The sequence below is a fragment of the Prosopis cineraria genome, unplaced genomic scaffold, assembly GCF_029017545.1.
Source record: "Prosopis cineraria cultivar Desert tree isolate PC_DT_omini unplaced genomic scaffold, ASM2901754v1 PC13, whole genome shotgun sequence".
Taxonomy (NCBI): domain Eukaryota; kingdom Viridiplantae; phylum Streptophyta; class Magnoliopsida; order Fabales; family Fabaceae; genus Prosopis; species Prosopis cineraria.
Genome location: NW_026555344.1, coordinates 536482 through 554544, shown reverse-complemented (window position 1 = coordinate 554544; position 18063 = coordinate 536482).

Here is an 18063-nt window from a genome sequence, read left to right as displayed (position 1 = left end):
CTGGACTATAACTGTGATCGTAGCATTGTTATCTTTTCCTTTTTGGGTTTGGATTTACAGGCTACTGAAAAGTGAAAATTGGACTCATTATTGCACCGGTGGGGACAATGATCTAAGAATTAGTGGTTTACTAGGATCAAGCTGGTCAGGATTAAAATAGTATCTTTTAAAAAATAAAAAAAATCATTAATAAAAATATTAATCCTTCACTATGTAAATAACCTGTATAATATTTATTAAAGTATATGCACTGCTTATTTATTTATGATTTTATGTTAATGTTTTAAATAAAAAATATAGATAGCATGAAAAATTAAATGAAATCAATTTTTAAATGGGGAATAACTGTACATTTAAAGAATCAGAATGTCAAAAAAATAAGACGTTTAGAATAATCTTTTAAAAGATAATGAAATGATATTTTAAAAGTTAGGGTAAAATGACATTAAGTGCTTGTTTGGTTAGCTAAAATAATCTATTATTTTACTGTTAAAATTGATTAACTAAAAACATAGCCAAACACATAAAAATCATGTAATTGATTTTATTGGTTAAAATTAATTTTTTTCAGAAGCTGGCAATTGGGGTGGGTAATCCATCAAGAAGCGTTGGAGAAAATTACAAATAAAGACCCAGGAAAAAATTATAAAAAAGCCTAAAATTTAATAAAATAAAACCAATAATGCATTTTACTTCTTAAATAAAATGTAACAACTTTAATAATATTAGGTATAAATTTATCAATAATTTAATTTTGAAATGCAATGTCCTTTATGATAATTTATACAACTAAAATTGATTTTAAATAAATTATTCAAATATCTTTAATTTTGTTAAAATCAATTTTAAAAAAATGATATCCAAACAGATTACATTATAATATAATAATTATGATTGAAATTTATCACTTAATTAATTATTTTTATGATCTATTATATCCAACTGAAATTTAAAAGGACCCTAAAGCTGAAATTATCATCCAAGTTGAAATTCAAAATTTGAAATATTGAAAACGTAATTTTCATTGAAAAGCGCTTTACAAAGGCACCCTATGTGTCATAGGCTTGGGTCTCTTCTGCTGTACTACTTTGGAGCAATTTCCTTCCTCCCCCATCTTGTTCCCTCCTCTGAGGGAATCGACACTGTCACTTTCCTCACAAAAAAAAAAAAAACAGTGGAAATAAAATGTTTTAGAATTTGAAAGATTTAGATTTAATATTTAATTTTTTTCGTTTTATATTTATTAAAATAAAAATTTACTATTTAAATATCTTCTAAACAGCGTAAATTTAATATTAAAAATTTTTATGTTAAATTTAAATTATTTATATTAAATCTAGATAGCTCAAATAAGTGATAAAATTTTTATTTTTGTAAATTGGCTATATAAATACATTTTAATAAGTGAATATTTGATGTAAAGTTCTTTTTATAATTTATATAATTTTTTAACATTAAATTTAGATATTATATATTAAATTTACATTGTCATCCTTAGATTTATTAAAAAAATTATAAAGTTTTATTTTAATAAATATAAAATAATAAAATCAAACATTAAATTTAAATCGTTTACATTAAATCTAAACAACTTAAATTTTGACAGCCTTTACTCCTTATTTGGTTGGGGGGAGAGGTGGAATCTTCATTTTCTTTATTTGGATGAGACAAGGAGGGGATCTGTTTGGTAAAGAAGAGGCCCCTCCGAACTCGGATTCCTGAGATCCTCCCCTCCTCCTTTCAGTTCATCTCCCTTTTTCTTTCTTTAAAATCTATCTTCTAAAGGTGAAGAGAGGAAGTATAATGGAGGATTTCTTCAGAGGAGTGAATCCGACCCGTCTTGTTCACTTTTTGCCATTTTTTCTTCGTCCTCAACCGTTCCGGTTTCTTTTTTTTTTTTTTTGGCCCCTCATAACATATGACGACCAATCGACCATTGCTAGGAAAGATTTCAAATTTCGCGCTGCAGGCTCCATTTTTACCCCTCCCACTTTCGTTCAGCTACAGTGGCTGCCAACCCAACATTCGTGCAGATTCTCACCGTCCACCACTCCTCCTCACCCACCGTCGGCGAGCTTCTCATCATTTTCTTCAACCTTGTTAGCTCTAAGCTTCACCCCCAACTTCCAGTATCGACTCTCTGCATCCTCTCCTTTCTCTTCCTCCTTTTTCTCTCTTCCTCACCATGACACCATCAGACTCCTCGGAACCCAAGCTTCCCGAGTCGGAATCCGAACTGAAATCGGAATATTCATCGCTTCCATAACGACTCCGTGATTATCTTTCTCGTATCGCCCTTCATGTCCACGCCAAACATATTTGGAAGATCCATCTCCTACAAAATCATTTCCACAAATCAAGCGTGCTCTCACTGTTATATTTGCCTCTATGTTAGTTCTTAACTTCACCAACGCTTGTGTAGGACTGTAGGGTATGCTCATCAGCTCATGTGTCGTTGATCCCCAGCCTGGATGGTTATCTTTCTCGCATCTGCTATGATTTTCTGAATTTCTATGGACCTGATTAGGATTTCATTTGAATTACGACATTTTATTTGCTTTCTACACGTTCTGTGTACCTGTTGAGATGGATATCGTGCTTTGAGGTGATTACACAGAAAAATCTCAAAACACACTCCTCTATTTTTGATACCATTAGAATTATGTTGGGTTTTATTACTAAGTTGCTTTGGAGTAACGTTATATATTTGTCTTTTTGTTTGGGTTTTTTGATGTCTTGTGGAAATACCCAATGATAAAACATGTTTTAAAAGATTTATTTGATTCCATTAACAAATTATGGTGTGCTCTTTTAAATAATATTTAAAAAATATTTTTAAAATTATCTATCAAGAGAGGGAGAAAGTAACATTAACATCACTTTTAAATTTGTTATATATGAACATATTTAAAATTTTATATACTTTTATTTCATTTACCTTTTTGTATTGGTATTGATGAAATTAATAAAAGTGATTTATAAAAAAGACTGAATGAATATAGAGAAAATCATAAAACATTAGTCATATAAGTAAATATATCTTATTTAAGTGTGAGTTACTTTTTGGGAGAAAAGAATTTATTATTATTTAAACTAAAATAATTGTGGATATTTATAATACTAGAATTTTAATGAATAAAAAATTGGTACAAGGAAAGTTGTATTTGCTTGTTTTATTTTAATTATTTTTAGAAGAAAAATAGTTATTATTTAAACTAAAATAGTCATAAATATTTATAATATTTGAACATTAGTTAATAAAAAATTTATACATAAAAGCTATAATTGATTGTTTTACTTTAGATATTGCAAAAAAAAAAAATTATTACTTAAACTAAAGTAGTCATTGATATCTACATTTTTAGATCAAAGTTGTTACTTTTTTTTATTTTACATTAGGGATATTTTAGTTAGTTCATCAATAATCATTAATGTTAGAAAAGTCTTTAAAAATTTAAAAAAAAATTATGGCATTTCATAGAACTTTATTATTATTTGTATAATTCAAAGGAATTTTTCTATCATTTTTACCTTACATTTTTTAAGCCAAAAAAGGGTGTGAATTACTTTTATAAAATGCAAATGAAAAACTTTGTTAACTAATAACCATAAGCAAAAGGGAAAATTATTGTTGGTATCTATAAAAGTAAATGGGAAAGTTAATAGTTTGTTTCAATTTTTAATTAGACCTCTATAATTTTATTTGTTAGAATTGGCCTTTATATTTTTTCAAGTTAAGCTTGTTAATCCTTCTATCATTAACTCCGCTTAAATTCACTAACGCCGTTCAATCATGACATGGTGAAGGATGATTTTGACTAAAATTGGTGTCAATATCATTTTTGTCAACTGTGTGTGTAACTGACTAACTGTGAGTTTGCGACAGAGGTCACAGGGCGATTAAGGCTTGTGATTGAGGAAGAAGATGACTTCGTGAGCTGACGATTGGGAAGAGTTTGTCTTTAACTCTCAAAATAGCACTAAACTTCACACTATATAGGTAATGGTTAATTTAGGTTTATTTTCTTGAGGAGGCTTACTATGATTAATTAAAATTAACCAATGTGAATTAAACTACTCAAAGGATTGATTGTTTTTTTTTTAATTTTTTGAAAATTAAAAAAGCTTTAAAACTAGATTAAAGTATTTTTGGTGGTTTTTTTATGAAATGGTAGAATCTTAGAGTTGGAGTAGTGAGTAAGTTATTTGCTTAGAAATTAATTAAGTTGGTTTTAAATTACTTTACCCTCTTGGCCTGTAATGAAGAAAACTAAAAAAATTATCTCTAGTCTCTTAACCTTCCGACCAACCTCCTTAAGTTCTAGATTAAGGTCCTTAGTTTAATTAATTAAGCTAGTTTTAAACATTGACCAAGTGTGATGTAAATTATACATAAGTGATTCAGCCCTTCCTAAAAGGCATATAAACTCCTAAGATTATGGTAAGAAAATAAGAAATTAAGCATCAACTACTCAAGATTATGACATAGAAAATGCAAGATAAGACACTAATGAAAATCTCAATATTATGATAACATCCACTTATGTAAGGAAGTAGCAAACACAAAATCATAATCAAATCACCAAATTCTCAACAATACACAAATGAATCAAGATTATGGCTAAAATACATGATGAAATAATCCAAAATTATGACCTTACAACATTAAGACATTGAAGAAAATTAGGGTAGAGTAATTAAAAACTAAAAAGATGTTAAGTGTTCGGCCTCATCCTTTTCTTGCTCCTCTAATATTCACAAGCCCCTTAGCCTTCAAACTCTATGGAGGACCTTTTCTTCATGCCTTGACTAAATTGAAACTCACCTACCATTGAAGATGAAAACCTTGGATGGATGAATGGAAAGAGACTAGGGTTGTGTGTGTGTGTGTATTTTAGTGTAATGTAGGTGATAAATGAAATTTGTGAAGAGAGATGGAAGAGAAGAGATGAGAGAATGAGAGAAATGAGTGGATGAGTGAACAGAATGGGATCTTAGATGAAATTACTCCACCCTTGAATTAGTATGGATGATTGTGTGAGTGATTAATGATGTGTGTGAGTTGGCCGAAATTATGTGTGTGGATCAAGCCTAGAATGAACTTGGACACAAAGAGGATTTGGTTCAAATTAGAAGGGTGGCATATGAGCTAATTTTAAGGTAATTTTATTGGCTACAAATCTAATTTTCAAATCACAAAGTCAAAACAAGGATTAAGAAGAGAATAAGGGTTTTCTAATTAGGAGATTGGAGTGATGTGGCACCATATGCTTGTCATTTTGAATTTGAGTTTGAATTTTGCAGCTCCCTCTCCTCTTCTTGCAAGGCCTTTCATACCTAACTTAAGTCCAAAAGCCTTTCTTGCTTGTCTTTAGCCTAATTAACACAAGTCAAAGTACACTCGTTCCCCTAAGTTATAAAATAATATTTAATTTAATTCAATAATATATGTGTGATAAAATAAATTATATTTTTGTACAAGGACTTAATTATTTAAATGGGAGAATATTTATAAACAAAATTCAAAAGCAATGCCATGTGAGAAGCACAACGTAAATACATGTACATGTAAAGCCCAAACTAGGTCAAGAACCCTAAAGTGTGATGTTTATGCAATATCTTCCAAATCAAAATGAATTTTTGAAAGCTAATTGGATCATTATAAATCTAGGCAAAAATGAAATTTAATCTAATAAAAACTTAATTTTTCATAAAAAGTACAAATTTGGACCAAAACACTCTCAATGCACAAATTCATCCTAGACAATTTTATCACTTTTAACACTAAAAATGCACTTAGTTAGGGAATATATCATGCAAAATAGGTCCTAAATATATCAATAAAGTGTGTAAATAATGTGTTTAATCAAAGATTGAAGATGAATTTGTCCAATTAGAGCTAAGAAGGTGTTGAGCAAGTGAATCAAATAGGCAAGTACTTCGAATCCTTCGTGTCCCTATGTTTCAAGAATTTATAATACCAAATGAAAATTTTAATTTGTAAAAGGAAAAGGGAATGCTCACCGATGATTAATCTATAACTGGTAGGAAGAGGAGTGAAGGGAGCCAATGCTGCCCTCAATGTTTGTGGTTTGCTATATGTGTGGATTTCTTGTTTGTGGTTACATTCTAGTTAAATTTCTCTCTCTCTCTAAATTTGACATTGTTCATTTTTTGGTTAGGAAAATCAATCTGATCAGTAGAAGATTTAGAGAAAATGATGAAAAACCCAATAATGCAGAAGATGGTTTATCCATAATATTAATCTCTTGACTTAGTGATTATGATTTTAGATTCCTATTAAATGCTTACTCTTAGTTGTCTCTATAACGCTCTTGTGTATGCCTTAAATTGCACTTCCTAATTTGTATTAAGTTCTTTTTTGTTCTACTTCCTTATGTAATATTGCAAGCTAAATCATAAATAAAGCCTAGGCCAAAAAGGCTGCCCGTTTAAACTCTTTTTTATAAAGAGCCAAGCTTAAGAAATTGCTAATTTTTAGGGAAATTGAGCTTTAGATCCCATCCTTAATAAGCCTTAAAAAAAGAAGTTTCAGTTCAAGTCACCCTCCAAGCCCAATTCTCCTTTTTTATTTTTGCCCTTCCCCTCCCTAAAATGCACGATTTAGGAATTTTGAAACCCTAACACTCAGACCTCACTCCCTCTCCCTCACACTCATTCATGCTTGATAGTCGATAATCTCCCTCCCTCAAACTCTCACGGCTTACTCTCCTCTTCCTCTCCCTACTCCTCTTGATCTCGATAAGAGTAAGTCATGCCGTCATAGTGCTTACTCACTCTGACTCACGGTGTTAGATTGCTAATTGTCGATTGCTCTCTTAATCTCTAATTTTCTTAGGTTTAGGTGGAGACTTTTACTGCCTCACTCTTTGACTCACATTACTAATGGTCGGTGCTCACAATCTAATTTTCATGGTGCTCACTTGCTCTCTAATTCTCTAAGATAAAAAACCAGGCACGAGAAAGGAAAAATGCTCAAAAAAGGTATGGAGGTTAGGTTCCTCTCATCTTCTATAAATAGTACAAATGGTTATATATGGGCAAATACAATATAGACACGTATACAAAGAATATGCAAAGAGTATTTCTAATAGACTTGTACATTTTATCCTTATCTATATTCTAACTAATTACAAGATCAGTAATTAAGCCAACTCTCTAACATTCCCCCCTTAAATGAGGAGGGGTGACAACCAATCTAAGTTTTTTCTACATCGACTAAAATTAGAATCAACCAGGGCATTTGTAAAGCAATATGCAATTTGATTGTGTGAAGGTATATGTCGAACATCAAGAGTACCAGCCAATACTTGATCTCTAATAAAGTGTAAATCAATTTTAATATGTTTTGTTTTTACATGATGAATAGGATTAGTCGCAAGAGCATTTGTGCTAAGATTGTCACACCAAATTGTAGGAGGTTTTTCTAGGAGCACATCCAAGTTCATATAATAGTAAACATAGTCAATTAACTTTTGGTATAGTATCAACAAAAGCCCTATATTTAGACTCTGTACTGGACCTTGACACCACTCTTTGTTTTTTAGAAGCCTAAGCTATTAGTATATCTCCTAAAAAGACACATAAACCTCCCATTGACTTCCCATTATCCACATTAGTAGCCTAATTAGCATCAGTAAAGATATTAAATTTGAAATTAACAAAAGGTTTTATATGCAAACCAAGTTTGTATGTGCTTTTTAGATATCAAAGAATCCTCTTTACCATTTGAAAATGAACATCAGTAGGCTAAGACATGAATTGACTTAGTTTATTCACAACATAAGTAATATCCTACCTAATAGTAGTGAGATACTGAAGTGCTCTTATGGCTTGACGATACACAGTGACATCTTTCAAAGGTTGACCATCAGAAATAGAAAATTGATGGCTAGTCACCATGAGATTAGATACAGGAGCATAATCAAGCATACCAAATCTTTTTAAGATATCTAAAACATATTTAGCTTAAGTCAAATATAGTCCAGAACTGTCTCGAGTAACCTCAATGCCAAAAAAATAATAAACTAACCTTAAATCTTTTAAGGAAAACAAGCTATTCAATTTTTGAACAAATGACTTCAAATACACATAATTATCACCTATAAAAAGTATATCATCAAAATATATCAAGATGAAAATTGTCAAGCTACTAGTATGAAGCATAAATAAGGAAGTATCACTTCTTAAATTTTAGAAACCCCATTAAAGAAGGGTAAGATGTAAATGCTCATACTAGGCATGGGGAGCTTGTTTCAACTCATATATAGCTTTCATGAGCTTGCAAACATGATTTGACCTCGTGGAATCCACAAAACCTTCTACTACCTTATATAAACTTCTTCTTTTAGAAACTCATTGGGAAACACATTATTGATATCCAACTAACATATTTCCTAATTAAAAGTGTAACATCTTAAATTTCAATCCAAGCAAATTAGTTACTAATTAGGGGTAAATTAGTAATTAGTGAATTAATTATGATTTTGGATAATGGATTAATTTATGGTATTGGTTGGTTGATGTGTTTATAGAATTAGAAGGTGAGGTGATGATCTGGAGCATGAAGCGTGAGCATTAATTAGAGTCATCTCATAGTGCCAAGTACTGCGTCAGTGCTGCATGTGTTGTAACTCATGGCATAGAATTTGGATAAGGTTGTTGTGACTCATGTTTCAAATGGAAAAGAAAGAGAAAAGCATGCAAAGGAGAGGGAAAGAGGTGGTTTTGTACTAGGGCATTAGTTTTTAGGAGCTTGAGGAGTTTTCTCCAACCAATGACTTACCGGGTAAGTTTCGTACCACTACCCTATACTACATTTCTACCCCAATTTCTTTAAGTTTGGTTAATAGAGAAATTAAAGCGAAGATTTTTAAGGGGTTAAAACTTAGGGAAAAGGTTTAAAAAGGGCTTTTGGGTGTAAAACTAAATTTTTACGACTAGTCTGAAGTTTAATTGTTGAATCTTAAAGATATAGGCTTAATTTAGCCTAAGTGGTTAAGTTATTAAGGATGAAGATTTTTATTTAAGTGAGTTAAGGTGTTTTGATCATTTGAATAGCTTAAAGGCAAATAACTATAGAGAATGGATCATGTAAACTTAAAAGGTGTTAGTTGAACTGCTTCATGTACTAAGGGATTTGGCTTAGCCAAATTAATACCCTATGTTGAGTACTAAAAATTGATTGAAGGATGTTTATTATGTAGATTGGGCATTCAAGGATTGCTCGTGAATGTTGAATCAATTTGAGAAGTTTTGTATGAATGGTAACCCTGGTAATAAGGGTAAAAGATAACTGGAATAACCCTTTTATCTATTAGTTTGTAAAATTATTTATAAAAATTTTATATAAATTGTATGCATTGTATTTTATAAACTGATAAAGTGGTAGTATTGTGAAAGGATTATGCATGCATGTGGGTGAGTGATACTTGTGATGTATGTGAAGAGGCATGTGCATTTGCATTGGCACGTATATCCTAGATTAGAGTAGAGGGTCATGGCCTTATTCTATATAAGGCTAAGAAGTCTTAAAGGTCTTAAGCATAAAGCTTGCTCTGCTAGGAAGGACTTAGAAATATATCCATAAGTGTATCTTAGACTAGGATAGGGGATCGTGGACTCATGGCCATACTTTGTGTAAGGCTAAGTAGCCTTTATAGTCCAAGCTCTAAGTGTGCTTCACTAGTGGGGACTTAAAAGACAACCTATATTATGATACCTAGTTTGAGACAGTGATTTGGTGGGCCATATTTCGTGTAAGGCTGGAAGTTCTAGTTTGAGCATAGAGCTTGCTCTACTAAGAAGGACTGGGAGCGTATGAGCATAGTAGATGATTGAGTATGATATTATGTATATGCCTATCTATATTGTTTTTATTAAAAACAATGCTACTTTATCTCCTATTCTTGATTTTACTTATTAATTGATATTCGGGTTTATGGAAGTTACTAGGATGTATATCTCACTCCGTTACCTTTTATGCACAACTAAAGTGAGCTCTAGAAGACTGAAAAAGGAAGCAAGGAAAGAGTAACTTTGATTTTAGTAGTGGTATAAAACTACCTTATAGTGTAATGAATGTATATGATTGTATTTAAAAATTTAATTGCCAATTAAGAAAACTACCTTATAGTATAATGAATGTATATGATTGTATTTAAAATTTAGTTGCCAACTAGGATATATATATGTGTGGTTGTATTGTTTGAGAACTTGCTTGTGTATCTTATATTGCATCTCACTAAGTGTATCACAGTGGTGAATACGTGGGTATGTCTAGATGCTATTCAAGCAAGTTTGTAAATGTGTTATAGTGGTATTATGAATAGCTTGCTTGTATGAATAATGTTGCATCTCTTCGAGTGTATCACAATAGTGGATGCGTTGGTGGGCATAGATACTATTTAAGTATGTGTTATGTTATATAACTTAGTCCACTAATAATGAATATGAATTTGCTACGTGACTTTGTGTAATTGCATGAAACTTGACCAAATGGTGAGGCTTGGCCCTATTTGTATGAGTCAAGTATATTCATGATTCTTAACTAATAGTGAGGCTTGGCCTCATATGTGAAAGTCAAAGGTATAAAACTGGAACAAGTATAGTATTGTATGTATGATTTAATGTGTTACCTTATATAAGACCATAAGTGAGTAATGTGACATTAAGAGGTCAACATGAGTTTGGGATGTGTTATATGTGATATAATATACCAATCAGATGTACTTGATCCTTTTAAACTTGGTTCAAGGTCCAAAGTGATAAAATGAGGTAGTATGTAAGAATTAAACACTTAGGGTGCTAAGTTTTGGAAAGAAAAGTAGCTTTTTACACCTCAAGTGTCTAATTTATGATTAGATTATTAGATTGTATCTAAACTTATCTCATTAGATAGATTATGTTATTAGCTTTATATAGGCCCTTGAATCACTCTAATCCGATACCGTGTGTGAAAATGGCATGTGACAGAAGTTCATATAAAAAATCTAACATGACAGCAAAATTTGATACATATGTTGGGGCACATGGATGACATGTCACAATGCATGTCATAGAATCAGAGCACATTGCTTTATTCCATATGCAACAATGCATAGTGGTGCATGCTGTGGCATATGGCCTTTTTTAAAAAAATTATTGTTTTTCTTTCTTTTGAAGTAGGTTGAGTCTATAATTCTGTGAGCCCTTTTTATTAAAAATATTTTCTATAAAGTCGGGATCTCATATTTAAAAAAAATAATTTAAGGGCTTATTTATATTTCTTGCATTGTAATTGCATTGTGATGTGTGGTTGGATTGGTAAAGTTCAAATGAAATGGGAGACTTTACAAAAAGCTATGGCAATAGTTAATATTACTCGTAGTGTTGTTGTTTTGACCACAGGACTAAAGGTTTCCAAGTAATTGAACCTAAGAGTTTGCTGAAACCCCTTTATAACCAGTCGTGCCTTCCTCTTGAATAATGTTCTATCAACATTAAACTTAGACTATGATACCCAACGACATTCAATAACCTTGTGAGAAGTTAAAGAAGGAACTAAAAACCAGGTCCGATTTTATTGAAGAGTGTCAAACTCATCAACTATAGCTTATTGCCATTGAGGGTTTGCTAGAGCTTCTAAAATTGAATTAGGTTCAATGACAAAGTGAAGAGATTTTGGATCCTTAGCCATTAGTAACCTAACAAATGGATGTTTGGCCTTAAATGTATCGGCCTTAGCCTTAGTAACCATTGTGTTGGTGTTTGTAACATCACCTACCTCCACGTGACCCAAGTTCAAAGGCAAAGATGCTTGTAGATTACTATGGTGACACATCAGACAAGAGATTTTAGTCAACAAATATAGACAGACTCATAGTTCTTAGTGACTCTATAACTAGTAGAGAAGATGTGTTCACTGGAGAAGACAAACCAATTTTTTAGTAATATAGAAGAATCAATTGTTGAAATCATTAAAGGTACACTTGTCTCAACAACTACCTCAAGTTGACGATGATGTAAAAAACCTAAGACAAAGGGAAAAAGAGAAGAATAAAAAACCACATGTCATGAGATATAAATCTGACCGGTTGAGCTTAAATTTTATTGATCAGCATAACTAACAAAAACACACTTCTGGCTATGATACTGAATTTTATGAGTGTTATAAGGTCTAAGACATAGGTAACAAGCACAGCCAAAAGGTTGAAACGTTTTATATTCAAGCTCTGTTTTAAATAACCAAAATAGAGGGGTATGATTCTTCAAAATAGGAGTGGGCATACAATTAATTAGAAAAATAGCCATTTGAAAAGCTTTAACCTAGTAAGTAAGAGGCATATAAGCCTGTGCAAGCAATGTTAATCCTACCTCAACAACATGACAATGTTTACATTCTGCTCTCCCATTTTGTTAGGATGTATATGGACAAGTATATCACATACTAATACCATGTGTCTAAGCCACTGCAGTAATTGGCTTATATTCAATTCCCATACCACTCTGAATATTTTTTGTCTTCGCATTAAACTAATTTTCAACCAATGCTTTAAAATGATTAAAAGTTTGGCTTGCTTCTCCTTTATGCTTAAGTGGATATAACCAAGTAAAGCGACTAAAATCATCCACAAATTTAATATTAAAGTACCACCTATAAATTGATTGAACAGGAATTGGACCCTATAGATTAGTGTGAAATAATTCAAGAAGGACAAAGGCATGTGAATCAGAAAGAAGAAAAGGTAGTTATTTGGATTTGCTTAACTAACAAGCTTCATATAAAACATGCTTACTATTAATAGGTTTTTCATTACAAGCTTTCAAGACTTTATTTAATACTATATCACTTGGTTGACCAAGCTTTATATGCCAATCAAGAAAATTAGCTAAGCAAGCCACTAGTTCATGAAGAGAATGAGACTTAGGTGGAGGTAGATACTCCTCTATTGGATACATGCCTTATTGTGGCTTCCCTTAGATTAGTACCTGTCCCGTCATTTGATCCTTTGTAATACAACCATGATTAGTGAACAGAACATCAACTATATTGTCATCAATAAGTTTATAAATACTAATGAGCTTCTTTATGGCTATAAGAATAATAAGAACATCATTAAGAGTTAGATTAGCAAAAGCAAAGGATACTCTACAATTATTTTTTATCATTTTTAATTTCATGAAGATGAACTTAGATTCGACGAGCTTGGAGTCCCACACTACCATTGCCTCTCACTACTACTTCTTGAGTATGCTTCTTACTCACTTACTCCACTAACTTACAATTTTTCCTATCTCATCATTATTAGGGTTTATTGCAATTGGAAAGATTGATAGATGTTTACACTATTTGAAACATATGTACAATGCATTTATTAGATGCTAAAGGATTTGCCTTGTAAAGTGAATGTTAAGGGAAAAATTTAGAGTAGCTTGTGCATTATGAGTTCTCTTTGTTCTTTCATTTTAAATAATACCCATAATCATACGTGCCTAATCATTTATTTAGAATTAGTGAATAATTGTAATATTGCCCTTTTCTTAATAGACGAACCAAATAGTTATTGTACTTGAGTAATTGGGTTTTAAGCATCAAAACCTTATTCTAGGGTAATTTAGATTTTAAATCTCTTATTTATTTTTTGGAATTTTTTTGATTTAGATTTTTTATTTTTATTTGATTTATCTTGAATTTTATAATATTTTAATTCATTTAAAAATGAGTTTATAAGCCTAATCATGAGTCCTTTAAATAAGGGTTAAGCCTCAAGAAATGGGGTATTTTTTGAAAAACCAAACTTAAAGGCCAAGCTAATATAGGCCTACTTTGCCTATTTTCCAACACTATTGCAAGCCTTGACATACATTTATGAATTTGAGAGTCATTCAACCCATCACCCTCTCTTCTCACCATTATCTTCAAGGACAAAATAGCCCACATTAACTCCTTGCAATATGCTTTAAGTAGCTCATATTAGCTACTTGTTTTTGTATTTTGTTCTAAATTGGTTCTGAACATTTTGTAAGAGTCATGGTGTTGCAAGTATTTTGGCTGGCTGGATGGTCTAGTTCCTAAGCATGAGAAAGAACATATTAATGAAAAGAGAATGAGAAGATGGAGAAAGGGTTGAAATGTTGAAAAGAAATGTGAATGATAGCTTGAAGGCTATGTTCTTTAATCTTTATTATGGCTATTGTAAATGGTTTTTTGATAATGACAATATGGGATTTAGGTAATGTTTTACTGTTGTAGGATGCTATTGTTTTATAATGTAACTAGTTCTAAGCATACATCTAACCTTTTAAACACATGTGGACGATCCATATAATAATGCTCAATGACAAGAGCAAATGTAGAATTAAGGATACTCTCTTTGACTTAAAAAAAAAGTTTATTAATTTGTTGTATTTTCTTTGTGATCTCCCTCAATCATTTTCTTTGCAATTTTTCTTGCCCAAAATGCCTTGTTAGTTGAAGGTTGTACAATATAATTACTCCCTCCATTTAAAAATGTAAGACATTTTTAACCAAATCTCACTCTCAATAAAGTAGTTATCTACTTTTCAACTAACCCTATCTTTCTATATTTATTCCTATTAAACACTCTACAATAAATATAAAATCATTATTAATAGGGGCACTTTTGAAAAAAGGTAATGATTACACCTCAAAAGACTTAAAATGCCTTATATTTTTGAACATTCAACTCTTCAAAAAATACCTTATATTTTTGAATTGAGGGAGTATGTCTTATTACAAAAATCACATCCGCTAATTTCAAATTCTTATTCAACTTTACTTGATTTACAATCTTATTTAAGATAGAATTAGGAATTCGTGCTGGCTAGACTTATTCAGGTTCAACATGAAAAAGCCCAAACCTAAACATGTCCAACACCCTGAAAAGCTCGAATGGACAAACCCAACCCAAATTCCTTCCGGTGGGTTGAATACCAAAATTTTATTTTTAAAATTATTTTTAATTAAATTTTTTACTTGAAAAAATTAATTATTTTATTTTATATTTTTTGGATACTTAAATGATGTATAGGATTCAATTTTTTTAAAGAAAATATGTGGGTCTTAAAATCTAAAAATTAATATTAAAATATATTTTAAATATTATTTTAAAATATCTTATATATTTAAAATAATAAAATGAAAATACAAATATTTTTAAATTTTTTAAAAAATATCTATAATAATGAACTCAAATATATGATATTTTAATATAAAAAGACCTAAAACTTAAAGAATCAATTAATATTTATTATCTTTTATATATTTTTTAAAATATAATTTTTTTATTCGTGTATTTGGGTCAAAGTCAAATTTTTTTGAGCCTTTTCAGACTAGCCCAAATAGATTTAAATATCAAAAAATTATTATTTGTTAAGCTTAGGCTTAAATTTTTTCGAGCAAATTTAGATTGATCTGTCAGACTTGATCTATTATAATGTAGCTAATCTCACATTAAATGTTACTCCAGAAGTGTGCTTTGGTCCAAGTATTTTCATCAAAAAGGTCATTGAGTCTCCAACTCTATTTGCAAGTATCAACCAGCCACACTTTTCCTTGCACTCAACTCAACATCTCTCCCTCTCATTTTTTTATAAAATGTAACATCATACCCATGCAACAAACAATACTCTTTATGAGCCTCTCGAAATTGCTTGATTGATGTACACTACATTCCCAACTTAAATTTAAACTCCTTGCACTTTTGAGCAGAGTTGTATTTCTCATATTTTGTTATTGGCTTATCCTGCTCATCATCACCTGCATACTCTTCATAGAGATCATCATCCTCTAAGTCAGAAAGCATATTTGGCATGTTCTCATTAGGTAACTCATCAGCTACAACAATCTCTGCTCCTATATATTGAAATCCTACTATAGTAGAAGCACTCCCTCTGCCTTCTACTACTTCCTCAACTACATCATCGTTAACAAATTGATGCAATACATCTTCATTCAACTCTACCTCATCACTATCCTCCTCTACCTCCAAACTTTCATTATCACTCTCTCTTTCTACTTCATCACCACTCCCCATTTCTACCTCATGATGGGGATCCATTTAAATAAAATAAAAAATACTGAAACCTGAATAGAGAAACTTATTTTCAAATAAGAGACATAAATAACTAAAAAAATGTAATAGTTCATACAAACTGGAAAAGCTAAGGGAAAATGTAAAGCCGTCATCAAAAACATGAAGAAATACTTGTGAACTTAATAACATAAATTAACTTGAGTTGATATCTTTGACAAGAAGCATCCGCGCTATCATATATGTGATCAGCTCACAGGCGATCAATCCAGCAAAGAATGATGGTGGCTCACAGGCGATCAATCCAGCAAAGAATGATGGTGAAGAGCGAAGAAGAAGAACAATGAAGGCAATTAACAAAACAGAACTAAACTCAAAAAAGAACACCCAAGAAAAATCAGGGAATAACGACGAAGAACACTTAAGGAATCAATGAAACAAAACTGAACGCAGCAAAAACAGAGAAGAACAAAGAAGAAAACCCAGCACGATGATAAAGAAAGAAAAAAATTAATTATTTGATCCTTATAGTTTTGACTTAATTGTAACTTAATTTTTGAACTTTGACTTGTTATAACTCAATCTTTAAAATTTTGATTTATTTGTAATTCAATCTCTAAATTTTGACTCACTATGACTTAATTTTTATAATTTTAACCATTTACAAATATTTGTCCTTATATCTTAAAATTAAAATTCTAAAAATTAAAATTATGTTTACATTTAGGGATTAATTTTAAATTACTAAAACTTTTAATTTGATAAAAAATTATAAAAATTTATTATGTCTAATTTTATTTTTTAAAATATAGGGATTAGTATTTTAAATGATTAAAACTATAGAAATTGAGTTACACCAAGTTAAAGTTTAGGATTGAGTTTCAACAAGTCAAAGTTCAATAATTGAGTCAAAATTATAGGAACTAAAACATTAATTTTTACTAAAGAAACCCCAGTGCAAACGTCTCCTCCAATAAAACTGAATTGAAGTTGAGCAACTTTAGGCACGAAGCCAAAACGAGTTTGGGTGTGTTTGGATTTCAATAGGAGAAAAGTGATTGCAAAACAAATTTAACTGACAAAATGTGATTATGTTTGGATAAGATTTTGTAAAATTGATTTACTGAGAAAAATATAACTTATACAAAATGGAGTTTCAAATCAGATGAAGTTTGAAAAAATTGAAAGTATTTGGTTAGCTTTTATAAAAGAAAATTTTGAAAACCAAATAAAACTTGAGAAAATTAGAGGTGTTTAGATAATTTTTTTTTTCAAAACTATTATCCTGAAGCCTATAATTGATTTTAGAGGGTATCTAAACAAGCCTTTCAAGCTTGAAGTCTTGTGCGGCAAAAATTTTAGTCCAAATCGTCCTCCACCGTGTCATGATTTAACAGTGTCAGTGAATTTAAACACAATTAATGACAGAAGGATTAACGGGCTTAATCTCAAAAAAGAATGGGCTTGATCTCAACAAATAAAATTATATGGGTCTTATTAAAAATGAATGAAAGTGCAAATTTGGTCTCATACTATTTTTTAAAAAACAACTGATAGCCTAAACTATTAAATAATACAAAATAAATTATAAACTTTAAAAAATGAAGTATCCAGTAGCCTGTCGTTAACTTTAGCTAACGGACATTATGTGAAACTCACAATAACACGTAGCATGACATGGGCACGCCACGTCAATATGATAAAGATGTAAATTTAGCCATGACTTATTTTTTTAAGGAGCATTTGGTAGCTTCTACTATAAAAAAAAAAGGATCATCCAACACATTTTCCTCAATTTTGATCAAACACTATTTATTTTCATACTTATAAGGTCCACAAACCATTAATCGCTTCAATCTTCTTGCTTTCATTCTCAATTTCAACTCGAGAATAAGAGGTTCAAAGAGTTCTTATATGAAGACATTCACGAAGACGACACTAACAAAGTATAAGAAATCATTTGTGTCTAAATTAAGCTACAATTAAGCTTCATGCACAGTAAAATGTG